The sequence below is a fragment of the Phascolarctos cinereus genome, unplaced genomic scaffold (genome assembly GCF_003287225.1).
Source record: "Phascolarctos cinereus isolate Bilbo 61053 unplaced genomic scaffold, phaCin_HiC Scaffold_726;HRSCAF=1367, whole genome shotgun sequence".
In the NCBI taxonomy this organism is placed as follows: Eukaryota; Metazoa; Chordata; class Mammalia; order Diprotodontia; family Phascolarctidae; genus Phascolarctos; species Phascolarctos cinereus.
In genome coordinates, this window is record NW_027556098.1 from 415,454,408 (window position 1) to 415,475,377 (window position 20,970).

A 20,970-nucleotide genomic window follows, 5' to 3' on the forward strand; every position below is an offset into this window, starting at 1 on the left:
CTATTTTCTCCTATTTTTTCTGGGTACATCATTCTTTTTGTTTAATGTTTAACAACATACTCATCATTAAATTTCTTATTATTCTGATGGGTTTTCAGTGTGATAAATTTTACCCAATTTTCCAGGTTAACAACATTTTTGAGATTTTTAATATGGTATTTGTGTTGCTGATGTCTGATGTAATTGTATATATATTTATGTATATATATATAACATATATATATATAAAATTGACTTTTTACTGAGCCATTTGTGTCGCACAATTTAAAATATTCAATATTTATTTAACTTATTCTCCTTAAAAACCATTATTTGCTTGTTGCAATATGATCTTAAGTATAGCATAGGATTCCTTCATTTCTGAGTATATCTATATGCTTTTGTCCCAGAACATGAATAATACATATTTTTCTCCCACCTTTACTAAAATAATGCATTTTAATTTCATTAAGCTTTCTTCATATAGGTATTAATAGTATCTGGTTTCTTTAATAATCTATTCAGTTCTGTCATTTCTAATTTTCATTTTTTATTAAATTTTTGCCTGTTTCGATAATGGATTGGATTAACTGTCTTTTCATTCTGCATTTTCGGATTAAAATTGGGCATGTAATTCCCAGTCTCATTGATCACTCTCAGTGACTGAAAAAAAGTCTCCTGATAGCCTAGTGAAACTGTAGTGCTTCACCTCTGTTACTTTCAAGTATTTAGGTATATGCCCTTGCCCACAACCAAAGGAAAAATCAGGAAATACAAATCAGATTAAGCATGCTCTCCAACAATATTTGAAAATTTTCTTTTTTCTCTTCCTTATTACTTTTCTCTCTGGCTCTTGGAACAACTCTATTTCAGTCAGTGAGAGAATTATTTTTCTTGACAGTTCTAGGTATTGTCTTCTTGCAAACAGGAGTTGGTCTACTGGGAAACTTCTTCCTCCTTTGCCATTGTATCTCCAGTTTCCTAAGTGGCAGCATGATGAGGACCATGGACTCCATTTTTTCCCACTTAGCCTTGGCCAACTCTTCAGTGCTTATTTCCAAGGGAGTGCCTCAAACAGTGGTTGCTTTGGGGCTGAACATTTTCCTGGATCCTGTTGGGTGTAGACTTATTGTTTTCCTCCACCAAGTGGCCCATAGTCTTTCTGTCAGCATCACTTGCCTTTTGAACGGTTTTCAAGTCATCGTCATCAGTCCCATTTCTTCTTCCATATGGTCAGAACTCAAAACCTGTACCTCAAAGCACATTTTCCCCTTCCGTCTTTTCTGCTGGATCCTACACATACTAATGAATATCTTTATGCTTGTGAACATGCAGAACTTTACAGAAAGCAGTAACAACATAAAGATATGGAATATAGGATTCTGTTCAGATTATGTGCAAGCCTCATTCAATGTCTCACTATATGTAACTGTATACTCTATTCCTGACTTGTTGTGTGTGGGTTTTATGGTTATGGCCAGTGGCTACCTGGTGCATCTCCTGCAAAGACACCATCGACAAGTCCAGCATATTCAGAGCTCTAGCCTCTTGTCAAGAAAGTCACCTGAGATTAGAGCTATCTACACCATTTTGGTGCTGGGGAGCACCTACATCTCCTTCTACTTAATCAATTCCATTTTTTCTTTTTATCTCTTCCAGTTTGATAAATATGATCAGTGGTTTATTCCCACATCAGCTCCCTTGGATGCATGTTTCCCAGCCATAAGTCCATTTGTGCTTATCATCTCTGATTCCCAAATTCTACATTTCTTTTATTCACTCTGGGTAAAAAAAAAAAATAGATCCCAAGACTCTCTTTTCCTTAGGTGTTTCACTGTCCAACATTCTATTTCACTCTTACAAGTAGATATCTTTAAGAAGCTCATGAGAGCAGGTCAGCACCCAAAAGGATCAAAGAATTGTAGGGCTTAAAACCTTAAGGGATATCAATGGCAATGTTAACCTTCATCATATCTAGAATTCATATAGAGCTTTAAAGTTTGAAAAACAATTTCATATCTGTTTCACATCAATTTCATGTAGCCTATCCTGATGCCTTTTTGTTGGGAACTTTCCAGGTTCGATTTTTAAACACCATTTTGAACTCTCATTCCTGAAATGTTTATTAAGTATTCCCATTCTATTTTACAAACTGTGTTTTTCATAGAATCAAATGAACTCTTCAGAATAGCAGTTTGTAGTAACAGTGGAGGGACCGTGGAGAAATGTCTATCAATTTCTTCTATGTATGAAAGGAAAAATATGTTTTACCTATGATCTACTAAGACAGATAAGAATGATCTGGAGGAGTCTGAGGAGAAGGTTTTGTGAAACTTGTCCCTCATCAGGACTTATATAAGGAATGAATTGTCAAAAATGAAATTTAACAAAATGTAAACTGAGGCAATTCTTCCAGCAAGATAACATTTATTAACAGGGCACATTGTATGTTAATAAATGAGTCCATTGGTTGCCTCCATTTTTGCTAAAGACCCAGAGAAAGGATCTTTCTCATTTTATAGGTTTTCCTAGGTACAGATAAATGAACAGAACAGGGTAGGTGACATCATATGGTTGAGGGAAACATAATTGGTCACAGAGCTGAGGCACAGGAAACAACATGACAATTTTAAAGTTTGGTAATAAAGGCTAGCAACAATCACCTCCCCTTCCCTTCTAAGAGTGCAGGTGCAAGATAACCAACCAGAAGTTTTTCAAAGAGCATGGTGGTGTAAAGATATTAGACTCAACTCCTTTATGTTCAAACACTTCCCCCAAGGTCAGCTAAATTCCCTGAGGCAATAATAGATCAATAATTAGCAAGAGAGCTGGATTTCTGCAATTAACATATTACGGGACAACTGAATTCTGAACGAAGTTCAGAGACAAAGAACCATGACTTGAACTGTTACAGGACAAAAGCTGTTGTAGACAACACAAGCACTTTTAAATAAGATCAATAATAAAATGATACAGAATTAATGTTGATCATTTCAATTTCCCCCTTTGATCAATAAGAGATACATATTTCTCATAGCTCACTTAGCTATAAGTTAATCCCATAAGATGTTTGACATTATCATTATCAAATGTAGGACACACTAAAGAAAGACTGTTTTCTGGTGGAAGTTCACAACAGTCTTTAACACAGTAACTAACACAAAGTTGAAAAAGAATAACAAGGTTTATTAACCAAAGCACACTTCATAATTAAAAAAATAATCTAAAACCATAGACTTAACTTAGAAGAGTTTTTCGTGTCTAAAGGCAACTGAGAAAACTCAGCAAACATAGACACTTGTGAAGTGAAAGGCCAAAATAATAATTTAAGAATGAACACTAACTAACATCCTCTTCTCATATCTAGTAACCCACTCCCAACATCCATTTAATCAGTATGTTTTATCTTGGATCCCAGATGTCCCACATAGTCTCCTGGCCTATGAGTAACAATTCTCTTCTACACTCTGGCATGAATCTCATGCTCAGGGTATCTCTGAAGGGGGATAGTCTTCTGTAGAGTTGTTTCTCTGCTACATATCTCTTTTACATTTTTAGAAATTCTTGCTATACCATCCTCTAAACTACCTGGTACTGGCTAAGAAATAGAGTGATGGATTAGTGGAATAGGTTAGGTATGCAAGGCACAGTAGTCAATGACAACAGTATTATTTGATAAACCCAAAGACCCCAGCTTTGGGGATAAAAACTCCCTATTTGACAAAAACTGCTAGGAAAACTGGAAAAGAGTATGGCAGAAACTAGGCATAGACCAAAATCTTACACCATATACCAAAATAAAAGCAGAATAGGTTTACAATTTGGATATAAAGGCTGATACTGTAAGCAAACTGGGAGAGCAAGGAATAGTTTACCTATCAGAAGGATTAGAGAACAGAAGAATTCATGACCAAACAGGAGATAGAGAACATTACAAAAAGCAAAATGGGTACATTGGATTGAAAAGTTTTTGCACAAACAAAGTCAAGGCAACCAAGATTAGAAGGATGATAGAAAACTGGGAAAGAATTTTTACAACCAGTCTCTCTGATAAGGGCCTCAATTCTAAAATATATAGAGAATTAAGTCAAATTAATAAGAATACAAGTCATTCCCCAATTGATAAATGGTCAAAGGAGATGAATAGGCAGTTCTCAGATGAAGAAATTAAAGCCATCTATAGTCATATGAAAAAATACTCTAAATCACTATTGATTAGAGAAATGCAAATCAAAACAATTCTGAGGTACCACATCACACCTATCAGATTGCCAACATGACAAAACATGAAAATGATAAATGTTGGAGAGGATGTGGGAAAATTGGAGCACTTATATTTTGTTGGTGGAGTTGTGAAATGATCCAACCATTTTGGAGAACAATTTGGAACTACGCCCAATGAGCTATAAAAATGTGCATACCCTTTGACCCAACAATAGCACTTCTAGGGCTATATGCTAAAGAGATCATACAAATGGAAAAAGGACTCATGTGTGCAAAACATTTATAGCAGCTCTTTTTGTGGTGGCAAAGAATTGGAAATTGAAGGTATGCCCCTCAACTGAGAAATGACTGAGCAAGTTGTGTTATATGAATGTAATGGAATACTATTGTGCTATAAGAAATGATGAACAGACTGGCTTCAGAAAAACCTGGAAAGACTTGTATCGTCTGAAGCTGAGTAAAGTGAGCAGAACCAGGAGAACATTGTACACAGTGACAGTCACAGTGTGTGATGACAAACTTTGATAGACTTAGACCTTCTTAGCAATGCAAGGATCTAAGACATCTCCAAAAGTCTCATAATGGAAAATGCTAATCCACATTCAGAGAAAGAACTATGGAGTTTGAATGCAGATTGAAGTATACTATTTGCTCTTTTTTTTCCTTCTGTTTTGTTTGGTTTCTTCTTTCTTGTGGTTCCTACTATTGGTTCTAATTCTTCTTTACAACATGACTAATGTGAAAATATATTTAATAGGAATGTATATGTAGAGCCTATATCAGATTGTATGCCATCTTGGGGAGAGAGGCAGGGAGGGAGAGAAAATTTAAAACTCAAAAGTTTATGGAAGTGATTGTTGAAAATTAAAAATAAATTAATTAAAAAAGAAAGAAAAGCTCTTGCCATAGTCTTTATAAGTGAAACCTCAATACAATTTAATTCATCCTCTTACATTTTACTTTGCCAATAGATGGTTAAAATTTGCTCAAATTTAATGGTTTTGATATTATCAATAATAGAGGTATAAAAAGATCATTAAGTTAAGAAGCAGTATGTTCACTGCAAACTTCAGAGTATTTGAGGTCTTAACTACCTATTGCTGTTTCTATCTTTATCTAACCTCTGTACTTGATTTAAAACTGCTAAGAACAAGCTAAAGGAAGAATCTTTAATAAATCTATGAGAATCTGACTTGCAAAATGATTCCTTCTAGTTCAGAATTTAATATTTACCAAGGTAAAGCTAATAGTGACTTCCTAAATGATCATTGACTTTATCATTAATTTTCAGTGGTGTAAGTTAGCAAATTGTTACACTGACGAAATGCTAATACTAACTGAAAAGTTAAAGCTAAATATTTTAAAATGTCACAGAAGGCACAACTCAGAAAATCTTGTAAATAACATAGAATTGTTTTTATTTTTGTCTTAAATAAATTTTCACAATCTCTTACTCTAATTATTTAGAACTCAATTTTTCATATAATTAATTATTTTTCCTTTAGAATTCTAATTAATTCCAATTCATTTTCTACTGTCCAAGTAATTTGTTTTTGGGGGGGAGCTAGGCAATGGGCTTAAGTGACTTGCCCAAGGTCACACAGCTAGTAAGTGTTATGTGTCTGAGGTCAGATTTGAACTCATGTCCTCCTGAATCCAGGGCTGGTGCTCTATCCACTGTGCCACCTAGCTGCCCCCCTCCAATTCATTTTCTTCCTTAGGAGGAGTAGAGAGCGATCCTGAGGATCTAAGCCTGACAACACACTTTTTTATAAGGAGGTGACCCCTAATATCCAAATGAATTTACTTCAGAGTTATAAAGTGTACTCTAATCTAGAAAAAAAAAGTTCTGGGATATCATGAGCAAATAAATTTATTAAATAATTCCAAATTTTATATATTTTATCAATGTACATCAAATTTCTTGTCTTATATTAAGATATATCTTCACTTCAGGCCACTTCACTTCTTCTACAAAAAATTGTTAAATTCCTAATAAATAATAAAACTAAGTAAAATTGATTTTTCCTTTGGGGTAACACAAGTTTTTCAATAACTTACTCTCCTCTGAGGAAAAAAACAAAACAAAGCAAAACTGATGCACTGAAATTCTTTTTTTTTTAAATTATAGGACAAAATGGAATGAGTTTCTGGTTTTAATTTCAACTAGTTAATAGATTTATATTTTGGTTCTACAAACTTTTACATCATTGATTTACTATTCCCCTGCCATTTTGAGAAATTTCAAGAATTGTATCTAACCCATGAACATACAACTATGAACAGTTATAGGTCAAGGCCAAGTACTCATCTGCATAGTTTTTTAGGGTATGGAAATGACTATCATCTCAGATTGAAAAGTGTAAGAGCTTATGTGTTTGTATCCTAAAGCTATGCAGAGGTACCACAATATAACAGCAACAGGATATATCATATCAGAACTCAGCTTGCATTAGAGAGATTCATTAAGAAAGGAAGAAACAGGGACATGCATAGAAATAGGACTACTGGTCCTTCAGGCCTAAGCCCAAGTGGCCACAATGATTTAGCACATCTATAACAGAGTAAAGCTTCCTCAGGTCCATTTGATTTCAGGTAAGATTAGTATAAGCAGCCAAGTGTATGAGAGGATTCCATGACCAGGCTCAGAATTAACTAAGTGAGAAGATTTCTTTTAGGTGAAGCTGTCAAGAGGGTCTTACCTTAGTCTTCCAAATGTCATCCCCCCAACTTTGTTGGTTTTTTTTTCCCCCCAAGGACAGATATTCTCTACCTTTACTCCCATTGAGCTGCTGGCATTTTTCATGAAGTGATAAAACATTGGCTCCAGGACCCAAGAAACCTGACGTCAAAACTCAGAATATCATGAGATTATTATCTCTTGAGATTTTACTTTATTTTTTTTAATTCAAATTTTTTTATTTTTTCCATACGCTTTGGAGTTGAAAATTTTTCTCCCTTTTCCTCCCCCTCCCCTTCCCCAAGACAGTACACAATCTGATATAGGCTTTACATTTACATACCCATTAAACATATTTTCACATTAGTGAAGTTGTAAGTGAAAATTAAAACCAATACGAGGAACCATCAGAAAGATGAAACAAAACTCAACGGAAGGTAAAAATAAGTGATAGTGATTCGACTTCCATAGTTCTTTCTTTGCATGAACAGCCTTATCCATCCCGAGGCCTCTGGAAATGTCTTAGATCCTCATAATGCTATGAAAGGTTCAGTTTAACAATCTTAGTCATTGCATAACATGGCTGTTACTGTGTACAAAGTCCTCTTGGCTCTGCTCACTTCACTCAGCATCAGACCATATAAGTCTTTCCAGGTTTTTCTGAAGTCAGCCTGTTCATCATTTCTTACAGCATTCCATTACATTCATATACCACAGCTTGCTCAGCCATTCCTCAATTGATGGGCATCCTCTCAATGTCCAATTCTTTGTCACCACAAAAAGAGCTGCTATGTATATTTTTGTACATATGGGTCCTTTTCCCATTTGTTTGATTTCTTTGGGATATAGCCCTAGAAGTGCTATTGCTGGATCAAAGGGTATGCACATTTTTGTAGCCCTTTGGGCATAGTTCCAAATTGTTCTCCAAAATGGTTGGATCATTTTACAACTCCACCAACAATGTATTAGCGTTCCAATTTTGCCACATCCTCTCCAACATTTATTATTTTCCTGTTTTGTCATGTTGGCCAATCTGATAGGTGTGATGTGGTACCTCAGAGTTGTTTTGATTTGCATTTCTCTAATCAATAGTGATTTAGAGCATTTTTTCATATGACTATAGATGGCTTTAATTTCTTCATCTGAGAACTTTCTGTTCATATCCTTTGACCATTTATCAATTGGGGAATGGCTTGAGATTTTACTTTACATAGCAAGTTTTACTACTCATGTTTAGGACTTGGTATAGTTATTATCAACACTCTCCATGTCATAGCAACGAATTAGGTAGCAACTCAAAATTTCAGGCCTTCTAAAATATCACACAAAAGACTTTACTTAGAATTCTTTTCTTCTATATTTCTCTTTCTTAAATACAGCTTAAAATTCATCCTGATGTAAAAGGCAGTCATCAGAATTTGACAAAGCAATCAGATTATGTACGTGCATTTAGATATTGAATAAATGATTGTTTTCTAACCCCTTTAAAACAAAAATATATTCCCATGACTGGAATCTGTTAAGGCTAATTTGGTTCAAGATGTAACTTTAGCACAGAGTATTTCTAGTAAAACTTCATAATTATCATGACCAAAAATCACATAATACATAGCAATTCTATGTCCACACAGGTAAAAATTTTTAACAAATTTTTTTCCCCTTATTCAAGGGATGTTTGTAATGGGATAAGGGGATCATGTTTCAAATAAACCAATACACATCCTTTCACATAATTGGTCATGATTCATGACCTGAAGTTGGCAGATTTACAACTAAGGAGCATTATACAAGATTTTCCTTTCATACCCCTTTTTCTTTCCAAAAAATAAGCAATTCTTATTTTCCCTAGAGATCTGCAGTTTCGTGCACAATCATTTACAAAAATTCTACTATGCTATCAAAATGCTTGTTTTATTTCTTAAGTTCAAAACAGAACAAATGAAATTAAAAAAAAAAAACTTAGCCCAATTAAAAGCTTCATAGGCTTTAACATCATGACAATAGTCTAAAATCACTTAATCAAAAATTTGATGACATCCAAATAAAAAATCAAAACCTCCAATGATATAAATTTGATTAAATAATCTCATGATGCCCTAACCTGACCAAATCTTGTGAAGAGATTCAGAGCCTTTTAAAAATTTAGTCTGGAATGTGGAGGCAGTGATGTCATCTCACCTTCCTCCAAAGGGATTAGGGAGAGTGGGTATGATGAAACAAATGCTAGAGCTACACCAGTATCTCAATGACTAGGAATGTACTCATCATGGTTTGGAGACATGATCACTGGGCCCATATTCTATAGCTTAGTAGAGTAGCTATTCTGATTTGGAATTTTCCCAAGGTAGGTACTTGGGACTCAGCATTACAATTCCATGCTTATTAGCAGATAGTTATCCTTGGAGATATATATAGATATAGATATAGATATAGATATAGATATAGATATAGATATAGATATAGATATAGATATAGATATAGATATAGATATATACACACACATGTGTGTATATATCTGTATCTATATATGTATATCTATATAGATATATATATATATATCTATACACACACATATGTATATATATCTATACACACACACACACACACACACACACACACACATATATATATATACACATATATATATATATATATATATATATATATATATATATATACACATAGAGAAATGCAACTCAACAAGCATTCATTAAGCACCTATAGTGTAGGGGCAGCCAGGTGGTACAGTGGATAGAGCACTGGCCCTGAAGTCAGGAGGACCTGAGTTCAAATCTGGCCTCAGACACATAACACTCACTAGCTGTGTGACTCTGGGCAAGTCACTTAACCCCAATTGCCCTCACAAAAACAAACAAGCAAACAAACAAACAAAAGCACCTATAGTGTACCTGGAGCTCTGCTAGATCTTGGAGTTGCAAAAACAAATTTGTCCCTGTCCTCAAGGGACTTATAGTCTACCAGCCATGAAAACATGTATGCAGAGAAATATGAGTCATATTCCATAAACAATTGAACAGAAGAAGAGATCAAGGGTAATTACATGATATCTATCTATCTATGATACAAATGTTTGAAAGTCACAAGAAGCAGGTATGAAACTTATCTTGCTTGGCCCAGAAGGCAGAACAAAGGGCTGTGAATAAAAGGTACAAAGTGGCATAATGAACTTAGGGTTAAGGACAAATTTTATATATCTATCCACAAACAAGAACCAAAACCAATGAGATGCCTTGGGATAGATCAGATTCTTAACTCAACCTCAAAGCTACAGATGTGAAAGGGTCCTCAGAGACCTTTTAGTCCCATCTAATTTTTGCAGATGGCACAATAGGTCCATTGATATTAAAGGACTTGACAAAGGCAGTGGGGAGTAAGCAATCAAGGCAAGATTTGAACTCAGGTCCTCTGATTTCAAGGTCAGTGCTTATCTCATCATACTATATTGCCTTACATTAGGTTGTAAGCTCCATGAGGGCAGGGATTGTCTTTGATTCTTTTGTGCCCTCAGCACTTAACACAGTGCCTACCATAGTCAGAACTTAATAAATATTGAATGAGCTGGATTGCCTCACTAGAGGTATTCAAGTGAAAAACTGGGTGAACACCTTTTCCCTAGTTGTTGTCTGACCATGAAAAAAGCACAAGGGAATAGTTGCCTAATGCAGATTTGGTCTGTCTGCAGCAATAGACATTTTGTGGATTGCTTAGGTGGACTCTTGTTGTAGGGCAGCCATGTTTTTGACTGGCTCTTGGGAGCTGGTGCTTGGTTGATACTCAAAAGGTAACAAAATACCTATGGCCATGTTTATATGGAAAATGTGAACTTTTAATAGCCAGAGTGTTGGTGAATGAATGAGAATCTATTCATACCTTGACTATGTAGCTCAAGATTAAGCATGGTGGGGGGTGGAGCCAAGACGGCAGAGCAAAGGCAGGGACTTGACTGAGCTCTCCTCCAAACCCCTCCAAATACCTTAAAAATGACTCTAAACAAATTCTAGAGCAGCAGAACTCACAAAAAGACAGAGTGAAACAAATTTCCAACCCAAGAAAACCCTGGAAGATTGACAGGAAAGGTCTGCTGCACAAGGCTGTGGGAGGAGCTCAGTCCAGTGCAGGCTGTACTGACACAGAATGGGCCCTGGAAAACCCAGAGCAGGCCTCAGGGGACTGAATCACTGGCAGCAGTGGTGGTTTCCAGATTTCTCATCCCACAAACACCAAAGACAACTTAGAAGGTCAGTAGGAAAGATCTGTCAGACCTGGGTGAGAGAGTAGCACAGTCCATTCTCAGCCCCAGCACAGCCCTGGCCCCAGCAAACCCAGAACAGGATTTGGGAGTGACTGAATGAGCAGCAGCAGCAGTAGGGCTACTTCTGGAGCTCTCAGCTCACATATGGTAAGGGGATTGAATAGCTGGTCAGAAGGAGATTGTGGGGGTCTCTTTGCTAGCACTGAGGCAGGACTCTGTTGCTTTGTCCATAGTTGGATCTGGGTGGCAGTCCTAGGGTAAGGAGGAGCACCAGTACAGCAGAGCTTCTGGCAGTAATGGAGAGGAGATGACACTCACAGTTCCAGGGCAGAAAAGAATGCTTGTGGTCCCTTACAGACCACAGCACAGACCAGGAGAGGATAAACATGTTGCTAACATGTTTATCAGGATGAAATTGAAATATTCAGATTGTGGGTCCACTTAAGAATTGAAAGGTGTTATCATGGAATTCCTCATGGTGGTCAGAGACAAAATGTCTTTGGACCTCATCTCTACCTTGATTTGAAGGGTCCTGATAAGCAGTATGCAAAACAAAAACATTTCTTTTATGTCACTTTGGCAATAGAGGAGAATTTTGAGTTACTTTTTGGGCATAACTGACTATCGCTATTCAAGTAGCTTGTCAACATCAGTGAATGACTTACATTTTTCCTGTTTTGTCTGAAAGCTAGGAATCATCTCCCATACATTGGGAGTAGAATTTGGCTACAATAATTACATAACAATAATCATAACTGTTGCAGTTTAGAGGTGTTGGGACCCCAAAATAGTGACCTGAGGGTTCTGCCCAAATCAATTTGACCGAAGCCTTCTTTCAGGCAAAGACAAGATTTATTTAAGATCCACCAGACTGGCCAGACTCCTAGGGGATTTAAGTATTTGTATCACTAAAGCAAGTAGGCCAGATTGAATCTGGGAGCCTTAATGGTTACAAGATGGATCTTATACACAGAAAAGCTAGGAGTGGCCAAGTAGTTTGGGGTGACTGGAGGAGGAGTCTAGGGAGGACCTTGATGGGACTGGCCAGTAAGCTGGGGTGACTAGAGGTTCAATGTTTGGACCAAGAAAATGGAGTCTAGATGAGATCAAGGGTAGGAAGTAGCCAGAGGTGACCCAGAGGTAATAGACAATGAAGGGCTGTGCTAGGTTAAAGGTAACAAAGAATTGGGCATAGGTGATAACTAAAGGCCAGTTGAGAGGTTTATAGCCTCAGGCAAATGCCAGAGAAATGATCAAGTAGGAAAATTCAAGGAGAGTTCAAGGGAGGTGAGGGGATTACAGAGCCTATAGACAAATGGGACCCAAATTATTTTAGTGTAGGAGGCAAAGGTCTCAGCTTGGGCCTTACTCCATCGATAATGAGTAATAAAAGGAGGAAAAAAACCTGACCATAGAAAGATACAATGTAGAAAGAGGGGGTTCATACTTAGAAAAAGATTGTAAAGTTAAAAAAGGTGCTCCTATGTCAAAGAAAAAAAAATATCAAAGCCCAGAAAGGTATTTTTGAAGAGCTTTAAAAGGATTTTAAAAATGAAATAAGAGAGATTGAGGAAAAATTAGAAAAATAAATAAGAGCAATCCAAGAAAATTGAGACAATTATGAAAAGAAAATCAATCAATTAGAAAAAGAGATCTAAATTTTTAAGGAACAAAATAACTTCTTAAAAATTAGAATTGGGAAAGGGGAAGGTAATGATATTATATGAGAACAAGAATTAATAAAGCATAATCAAAAGAATGAAAAAAATAGAAGAGAATGTGAAACATCTCATCAGAAAAAAACTGATCTGAAAAGAACAGATTGAAGAGAGTCAATATAATAATTTTTGTGCTACCTCAAAATTATATTAAAAGTAGTCTAGATACTATATTACAAGAAGTTATTGATGAACGTTGCTCTGATTTTCTGGAATGAAAGGGTAAAATAGAAATAGAAAAAATCCACCAATCACCACCTGAAGTAGATCCCAAAATGAAAATTCACAGGGACATCATTGCCAAGTTTCAAAGCTCCCAGGTCCAGGAGAAAATACAAGAAAAATATAATTGAAGTACTGTAGGGCTAAGGTCAGGATAATATAAGACCTAGCATCTTCTACTGTAAAAGACTGTAGGGCTTCAAACACATTTGAGAGAGCAAAGGAAGGGATAAAGAGCAGATATTTAATGAATTGGAAGACTTTCAGGTATTTGTGACAAAAAGACCAGAACTCAAAGAAAAATTTGACATATAAATCCAGGAGAAACATAAGATAAAACATTAAAGATCAATTATAAGGGACTCAGTAAGGTCAAACTGTTTATTTGTTATGGGGGGAAATGTTATGTGTACTATTAAGAGCATTATCTTTGTTTAGGTAGTTTGAATGAGTCAATTGTAATAAAAGGATGATTCTAAAAAATAAAACTGGATTGGGAGAGGTAAAATAGGGCAATTATCTCATACAAACAAGGTATGAATAGAAGAACTGTTAGAGTGGAAGTAGGTAAAAAGAGAGGGAAGGTAATGCTGGGACTTTATTCTCATCAGAACTGGTTTAAAGAGTGAATAACAGATACAAATAGATGAGTATAAAGGGGAAGGAGGGTGGGGAAGATGATAAGGGAGGGAATCTTAAGAGGGTAGGAATTGGAGGGTAAGGGAAGAGGATGAGAGGATTCTTTAAAAGAGTGGGGATTAGAGAGGTTGTAGTTAGAAGTAAATTAGACTTCTATTATTATTAGAGGATTAGGGTAAAAAAAGAGAGTGAGAAGAATAGTATAGTGAAGAAAACTAGGATGAGGGGAAACACAAACACTAATTATATCTTTGAATGTCAATGGAGTGAATTTAACCATAAAGCAGAAATGGAAAGGAGAATGGATTAAAAATTAGAATATGATAATATGTTGTTTATAAAAACACATTTTGAAATGGCAGATACACACAGAGTTAAAATATATAGGCCTGGAATAGAATGTATTATGCTTCAGCATATGTTAAAAAAAAGAAAAAAGGCAGGAGTATCAATCATGATCTCAGAAGATGTTAAATCTAAACTATATTTAATTAAAATAGATAATATAGAAACTACATTGTAATGCAGAACATTATTTTACCATTTGGGTAGTAGAACCCTTTAGGCCATGGAAAACTCCAAATTCCTTAGCAAGACCCTTATCTGGCTGCTCAGGCCACAGCCCTCAGATCATATCTCTGGAAGCCTCCATTGTGAGAAAGTTTGCAGAGCATTATCATATCTACACAGAGGGAGAAGGGTGTCCTTGACCAGCCCCCCCCAAAAAACCTCTTCCTCTTGCCAGACTTCAAAGATCCATCCCCCTCCCTGTCCTGTATACTCCCTATATAAACCCTAGCTCAACCCCTGATGGGGGCTGCTTGATTTGGATGTGAATATCCCTGGCAGCCGCGCGCTAATAGCTAATAAAGTCCACAATTTAAAATTAGCTCGGGTCGTCAACTCGCTCCGTGGAGTATGGAAACTACCCGGAGGGCCCCAAGGTTTAGGGACAGGTGCAGCCAGGCACAGTAAAAGGTCAGAGCAAGAAAAACAAGGAAGATTTGGAGTGCCAAACGGGATATCTGTGGTCATGCACCTGAGTCCCCACCCCGGACTTATGCAAACAATTCCCAGAAATAGCTGAGCTCATAACAGTTTCTAGGGTGCCCCTCAGCAGTTTCTAGAACCCTCTCGTGACCGGAGTTTTTATTCAAACTAACCAATGATCTTGCTCCTCGCTTCTGTACCCGCGCTTTTTTGCTATAAAATGAGACCAAAGAATCCACCCGGCGCGCCAGTCCCTCTAGGTGACTGAGTCGCCCGAGTACTCGTAAGTTCAATAAACCTCTTGCTATTTGCATCCGGAGTTGTGTTCGCGTTGATCCTGGGAGGGTTTCTCAAGGTCGGAGGACTACCCGAACATTGGGGTCTTTCATTTGGGGGCTCGTCCGGGATCTGAGATTCCCACCCAAGGACCGCCGAACCACCGACGGGAGGTAAGCTGGCCAGCGATCGCTCTATGTTCTCTCTGTGTCTGACTCCGAAAACTCTGACTGTCTATTCGGTGTGCGCGCATTTTTGGTTTCAGTTTATTCCGGGTTAATCGATCTAAGATCGAGGCGTGAGTAGCGGACAGACGTGTTCGGGGGCTCACCGCCCGGCAATCCTGGGAGACGTCCCAGGATCAGGGGAGGACCAGGGACGCCTGGTGGATCCCACGGCAAGGGATAATTCTCTTCTGATCTCACAGTTGCACTGTCTTGAGAGACATACCCTACCTTCTGACTCTTTTTCCTGTCTTTTTAATATACGTCTACGCCGCCATATAATTTTTTTCCTTTTTATTTCAATAATAATCATTATCTGGGTCGTAATTCCACTCTTCGGGACCCCCAGAATGGGACAGGGTGAGTCGACCCCTCTCTCTCTTACACTAGATCACTGGAAAGACGTGAAGACAAGGGCTCACAATCTTTCCGTGGAGATAAGAAAGGGAAAGTGGCAAACCTTCTGTTCCTCCGAGTGGCCCACGTTCGAAGTGGGATGGCCACCGGAGGGGACTTTTAATCCTTCTATTATTTCTGCAGTCAAAAGGATTGTCTTCCAGGAGACTGTTGGACCTGGTGAAAGGGTCTAGAAAGAAGAAAGATTTTTTTATTGGGTCAATTGTATTAGTTATGTTGCTGGAAGGGCAATTTCTTTTATAATCTGGAATGTTAAATTAATTGTGTCTTCAAAAAAAAAAAAAAAGGGAGTCAATTTGGCTGTTGGGGCATTTTATATGATCCTGTTTTGTAACATTTCCTTTTAAATATTGTAATTCAAGGAAGTATAAGATTTTCAAATTTTGTCTCTATTGAAAGGGAATTTTCAGTTGAAATTGTTTTGTTATAATTTATAAAATTTGTGAGATTGTTAACTAAGTTTTGGGGTTATTGTTTTAATATCAAAACCTAAGATTGTTAATTGATTACTTGTGTGTGAAAAGGAGGGGCACATGGCAATTCCCCTTATTTTGTAAACTTGCCAGGATCCCTGAAAACTTCTCCTTACTCTCCTGTCTGTAATAGTACTGTGGTTGTTCCCCAATCCTCCTCCTCTTTTTATTCAGGGCCATCCGGCACTTGGTGGGCCTGTCTGGATGGGATCACACAGTGTGTCTCCGCTGCAGTGTTCCTAAAAGAATCTGAGCCTCTATGTATATTAGTCTCCATTATCCCCAGGGTCTCCCTTCTTCAGGGCCCGGAGGGTTGGGAGTACTTCAGTCATGAGGGCAGTGTGTCCTACTGAAGCAAGCGAGCTGTTCCCCTCCTCATCCCTATCCTCAGTGGGGTTGGGGTTAGTGGGATCACCTGCTGTGGGTACCGCTGCCCTAGTCCGAGGAGAGGCCAGTTACCAGGAACTTAGTGCTCAGGTCGACGTAGACCTCAGTCATCTGGAGCACTCTATATCCCAACTGGAGAGACAGGTCAACTCCTTGGCGGAGATGGTTCTGCAGAACCGGAGGGGTTTGGACTTATTGTTTCTCAGGCAAGGCGGCCTTTGTGCTGCCCTAGGGGAGGCCTGCTGTTTCTATGCCAATAATTCAGGTGTGGTTCAGGAGAGCCTTTCCCTAGTACGGAAAAATATTGCAGACAGGCAGAGGGAACGGGAAGGGAACGAAAATTGGTACCACAGCCTGTTTTGGACTTCCCCATGGTTAACCATTCTTATTTCTGCCTTAGCCGGGTCTTTGCTCCTCCTTACTATAGCCCTAATTCTTGGTCCTTGTCTAGTTAATCGGCTCCTTGACTTTGTTAGATCCTGTATTAATTTAGTTAAGTTACTGTTGGTTAAAGGTCCCCGTTATCAGACCCTGGTGTCTGCCTTCTTTGCACCCTATAATGAGGCAGCCCCAACCACGTCAAGGGTTTGACGTGGTACACAAAAGAAGTGGGGAATGTAATGCAGAACATTATTTTACCATTTGGGTAGTAGAACCCTTTAGGCCATGGAAAACTCCAAATTCCTTAGCAAGACCCTTATCTGGCTGCTCAGGCCACAGCCCTCAGATCATATCTCTGGAAGCCTCCATTGTGAGAAAGTTTGCAGAGCATTATCATATCTACACAGAGGGAGAAGGGTGTCCTTGACCAGCCCCCCCCAAAAAACCTCTTCCTCTTGCCAGACTTCAAAGATCCATCCCCCTCCCTGTCCTGTATACTCCCTATATAAACCCTAGCTCAACCCCTGATGGGGGCTGCTTGATTTGGATGTGAATATCCCTGGCAGCCGCGCGCTAATAGCTAATAAAGTCCACAATTTAAAATTAGCTCGGGTCGTCAACTCGCTCCGTGGAGTATGGAAACTACCCGGAGGGCCCAAGGTTTAGGGACAGGTGCAGCCAGGCACAGTAAAAGGTCAGAGCAAGAAAAACAAGGAAGATTTGGAGTGCCAAACGGGATATCTGTGGTCATGCACCTGAGTCCCCACCCCGGACTTATGCAAACAATTCCCAGAAATAGCTGAGCTCATAACAGTTTCTAGGGTGCCCCTCAGCAGTTTCTAGAACCCTCTCGTGACCGGAGTTTTTATTCAAACTAACCAATGATCTTGCTCCTCGCTTCTGTACCCGCGCTTTTTTGCTATAAAATGAGACCAAAGAATCCACCCGGCGCGCCAGTCCCTCTAGGTGACTGAGTCGCCCGAGTACTCGTAAGTTCAATAAACCTCTTGCTATTTGCATCCGGAGTTGTGTTCGCGTTGATCCTGGGAGGGTTTCTCAAGGTCGGTGGACTACCCGAACACTGGGGTCTTTCACATCATGATAAAAGTTGCCATAGACAATGAAGTAAAATCAATACTAAACCTATATGCGCCAAATGCTATAGCATTTAATCCTTAAAGGAAAAGTTAAAGAATTACAGATGGAAATAGATAATATTATAACACTTGAGGACTTTAAACTTTCCCTCTCAGATAAATCTAACCAAAAATAAATAAGAAAGAAATCAGGGAGTTGAATGGAATGTTAGATAAACTAGATATAATAGATATCTGGAGAGAACTGAATGTGAACAGAAAGTAATACACTTTTTTTCAGCCAAAAACAAGGTTTATTAAAGATCCACCATATTAGGCAGACTCCTAAGGAATCTGAGAGTCTGTGAGGTATTGGCCAGATTTTAAGAATCTCAGCATTGGCTAGATCACAAGAATCCGAGCCAGCAAGACACTTTTTTCTCAGTGGTATATAGTACCATTGCAAAAACTGATCATACAATTAGGACATAAAACTTTTGCAGACAATGCAGAAAATCAGAAAAGTGAAATGCATCCTTCTTACATTACAATGCAATAAAATTATTCAGTAAAGGATCACAGAAATAGAGACTAAAAACTATTTGGAAACTAAACAATAATCTTAAAGAATAAGTGAATGAAAGAACAAATAGAAACATTCAAGACTTTCATTAAAGAGAATGACAATAATGAGACTGTTGTGGTTTCATGATTTGTTATGGTGGAACCATCTCAAAGAATTCAGAGTTAGACCACCTCCAATCGAAGTATAGGTATTTATTGAGATTGATGCCTCGCGTGAAGTGGGCTAAGTTCCAAGAGGAACCAGCCACTTCAGAGAAAGCAAGATGGATTTTTAGAGGGTAAAGATGCCATTACAGTAATTATGGATAATTCCATAACAGAAATTATGATAAATCAAAAAGCAGGAGGGGGTTTGCTAAGGGATTAGGTGTTAGGAAAAGGGTCCCAGCTTCAGGGAATTGTGCATGTGACTACCCACAATGCACGCAGAAAAACCCATTTAGAGGTGGGATATGTATATATGTAATGATATTATAATAAACCTCTTTATGTCATAAATCACCAAAAGGACAACTTTTGATATCACTGAACAAGTGCCTACTGAAGGAAAGTCCCTTCTATTATTTAGGGGTCTACATCCTGCTAGAGCTGCTTTCTGATTGGCTGACTATTGTGGTCCCATCTGAGGTTAGGGGTTGCTGTTGTGATTGAGTGCATGGACATACCTGCTGTTTCTGTGGGAAATATGAGTACTGGGTCTGGAGGCAGTGGCTAGCTAGAGGCAATGGCTGGCATCCCATCACATGGACATATCTGTGGTTCTGTGAGAAATATGAGTTCATGGACACAACTGTTGCTCTGGTTAGCAGTGAGCTATATATAAGGAAGTTAGGATATTGATTCAAGAGGAAGGAAGGGCTAGGTAGGGGCAGTTGGCTAGCTGTTCAACAGGGCCTATAACAAAGTTAGAATATTGGGACTTGGGTCAGCTTTATTAGTCTTCCTTCAAGACAACATACCAAAACCTCCTGGGATTCAGCAAAAGGAATAATGAGAGGAAAATTTATATCTCAAAATACTTATAGCCATAAAATAGAGAAAGAATAGACAAGTGAATTGGGTACACAATAAAAGGAAAGTAGAGAAAGATCAAATTAAAAATCTATAATTAAACACTAAGTTGCAAATCTTAAAAATTGAAAGTGAGATTAATAAAATTTGGCATAATAAAAGCATTGAATTAATAAACAGAAATGATACAGACTGGGGTTGCTAGGAACCCGGAAATGTCAGGGTACAGCTTCTGCCTGGAATGAATTCATGCACTCAAACCTTCTTCCAGTCAAGTGACAAGGTTTAATATCATGCCAATAGAAACCAGCAGAGTTCCTAGTGCATCTACAACTTCATGGGCTGAGACTGATGCTTATATACCCAAAGGACAGTGAAAGGAATCTGGATGGGATTATGGAAAGGGAAGTACTCTGGGGTATGCCATGTACAATGGTGAAAGGAGCATTAAGTAGTCTGGGGTAGGCCAAGAGCAACAGTGAAAGGACCATCAAGAAAGCTAATTAAGTGATCTAGGTGGGCTGGGGTAGGCCAGATGCCTTGGGCAAAGTCACCAATGATCTGGGCTGCTGAAATGCATGTGAAAATTGAGGGACTGGCCTGCTTTCAAAGACATGGTTTTATCCTTTTAGGGGTCCAGGTCCCATCACCCTACCAGAAGTAGAATTGGTTATATGAAAAAGAAACAACAACAAAAAAAATAATAAACTATTGGTCAATATGATATTTTCTTAAAAGTGGGAAGAAAACCAAATCACTAATATCAAAAATGTTTTATTATTGTACCATGTTATTGAAATGCTTATTTTATTCCATAAATTAAAATAAAAGAAATAAAATAAAACAAAGTCATTGAGAATGAGATAATAAAAATCTGTCATTAAGGAGCTGTATGCTGGACTCTTAAAAATGAGCTGATGAGTTGTTTATCTCTAAGGTGTTGAAAAATATGAAAGTATACAGCTGTGTTCCAGGCAGAAGTACACCATATTTTCACTATACTTTATACCTTTATGTTTCTGGGGAATAGTCTTGAGGCAGCAGGAATCAGTGCAAAATAAAACAGGCTAAATAAGAATAAAGTTCCCTACTTTGTTCCGTACCCTTCCTCTTATTCATGATCAACATAAAATATATTCAAAACCCTGAAAAATAAAACTTCTGGTTGAGGATGACCTTGTCTGCAATAAAGCCGTGGGACTATACTATAAAATGGTATAAGACTGAGGATAATGGCTCCCTCTGGGTATCTAGTTTTCAAAAGGAATGCTTTAAAAAATGCTTTTCTGAAAGGTCTAAGTAGATTCTTTTTACCAATAACTAACTTGACTGGGCCTGGAGTTAGGAAGATGCATTTTCCTGAGTTGAAATCTGATCTCAGATACTTACTAGCTGTGTGACCCTGGATAAGAAGC

At 37.9% G+C, this 20,970-nt stretch overlaps 1 pseudogene; it reads left to right on the forward strand.

The window, feature by feature from the left end:
• Positions 1-555: 555 nt before the first annotated feature.
• On the forward strand, positions 556-15,745 carry LOC110220037 (vomeronasal type-1 receptor 4-like; annotated as a pseudogene).
• Positions 15,746-20,970: the final 5,225 nt, after the last annotated feature.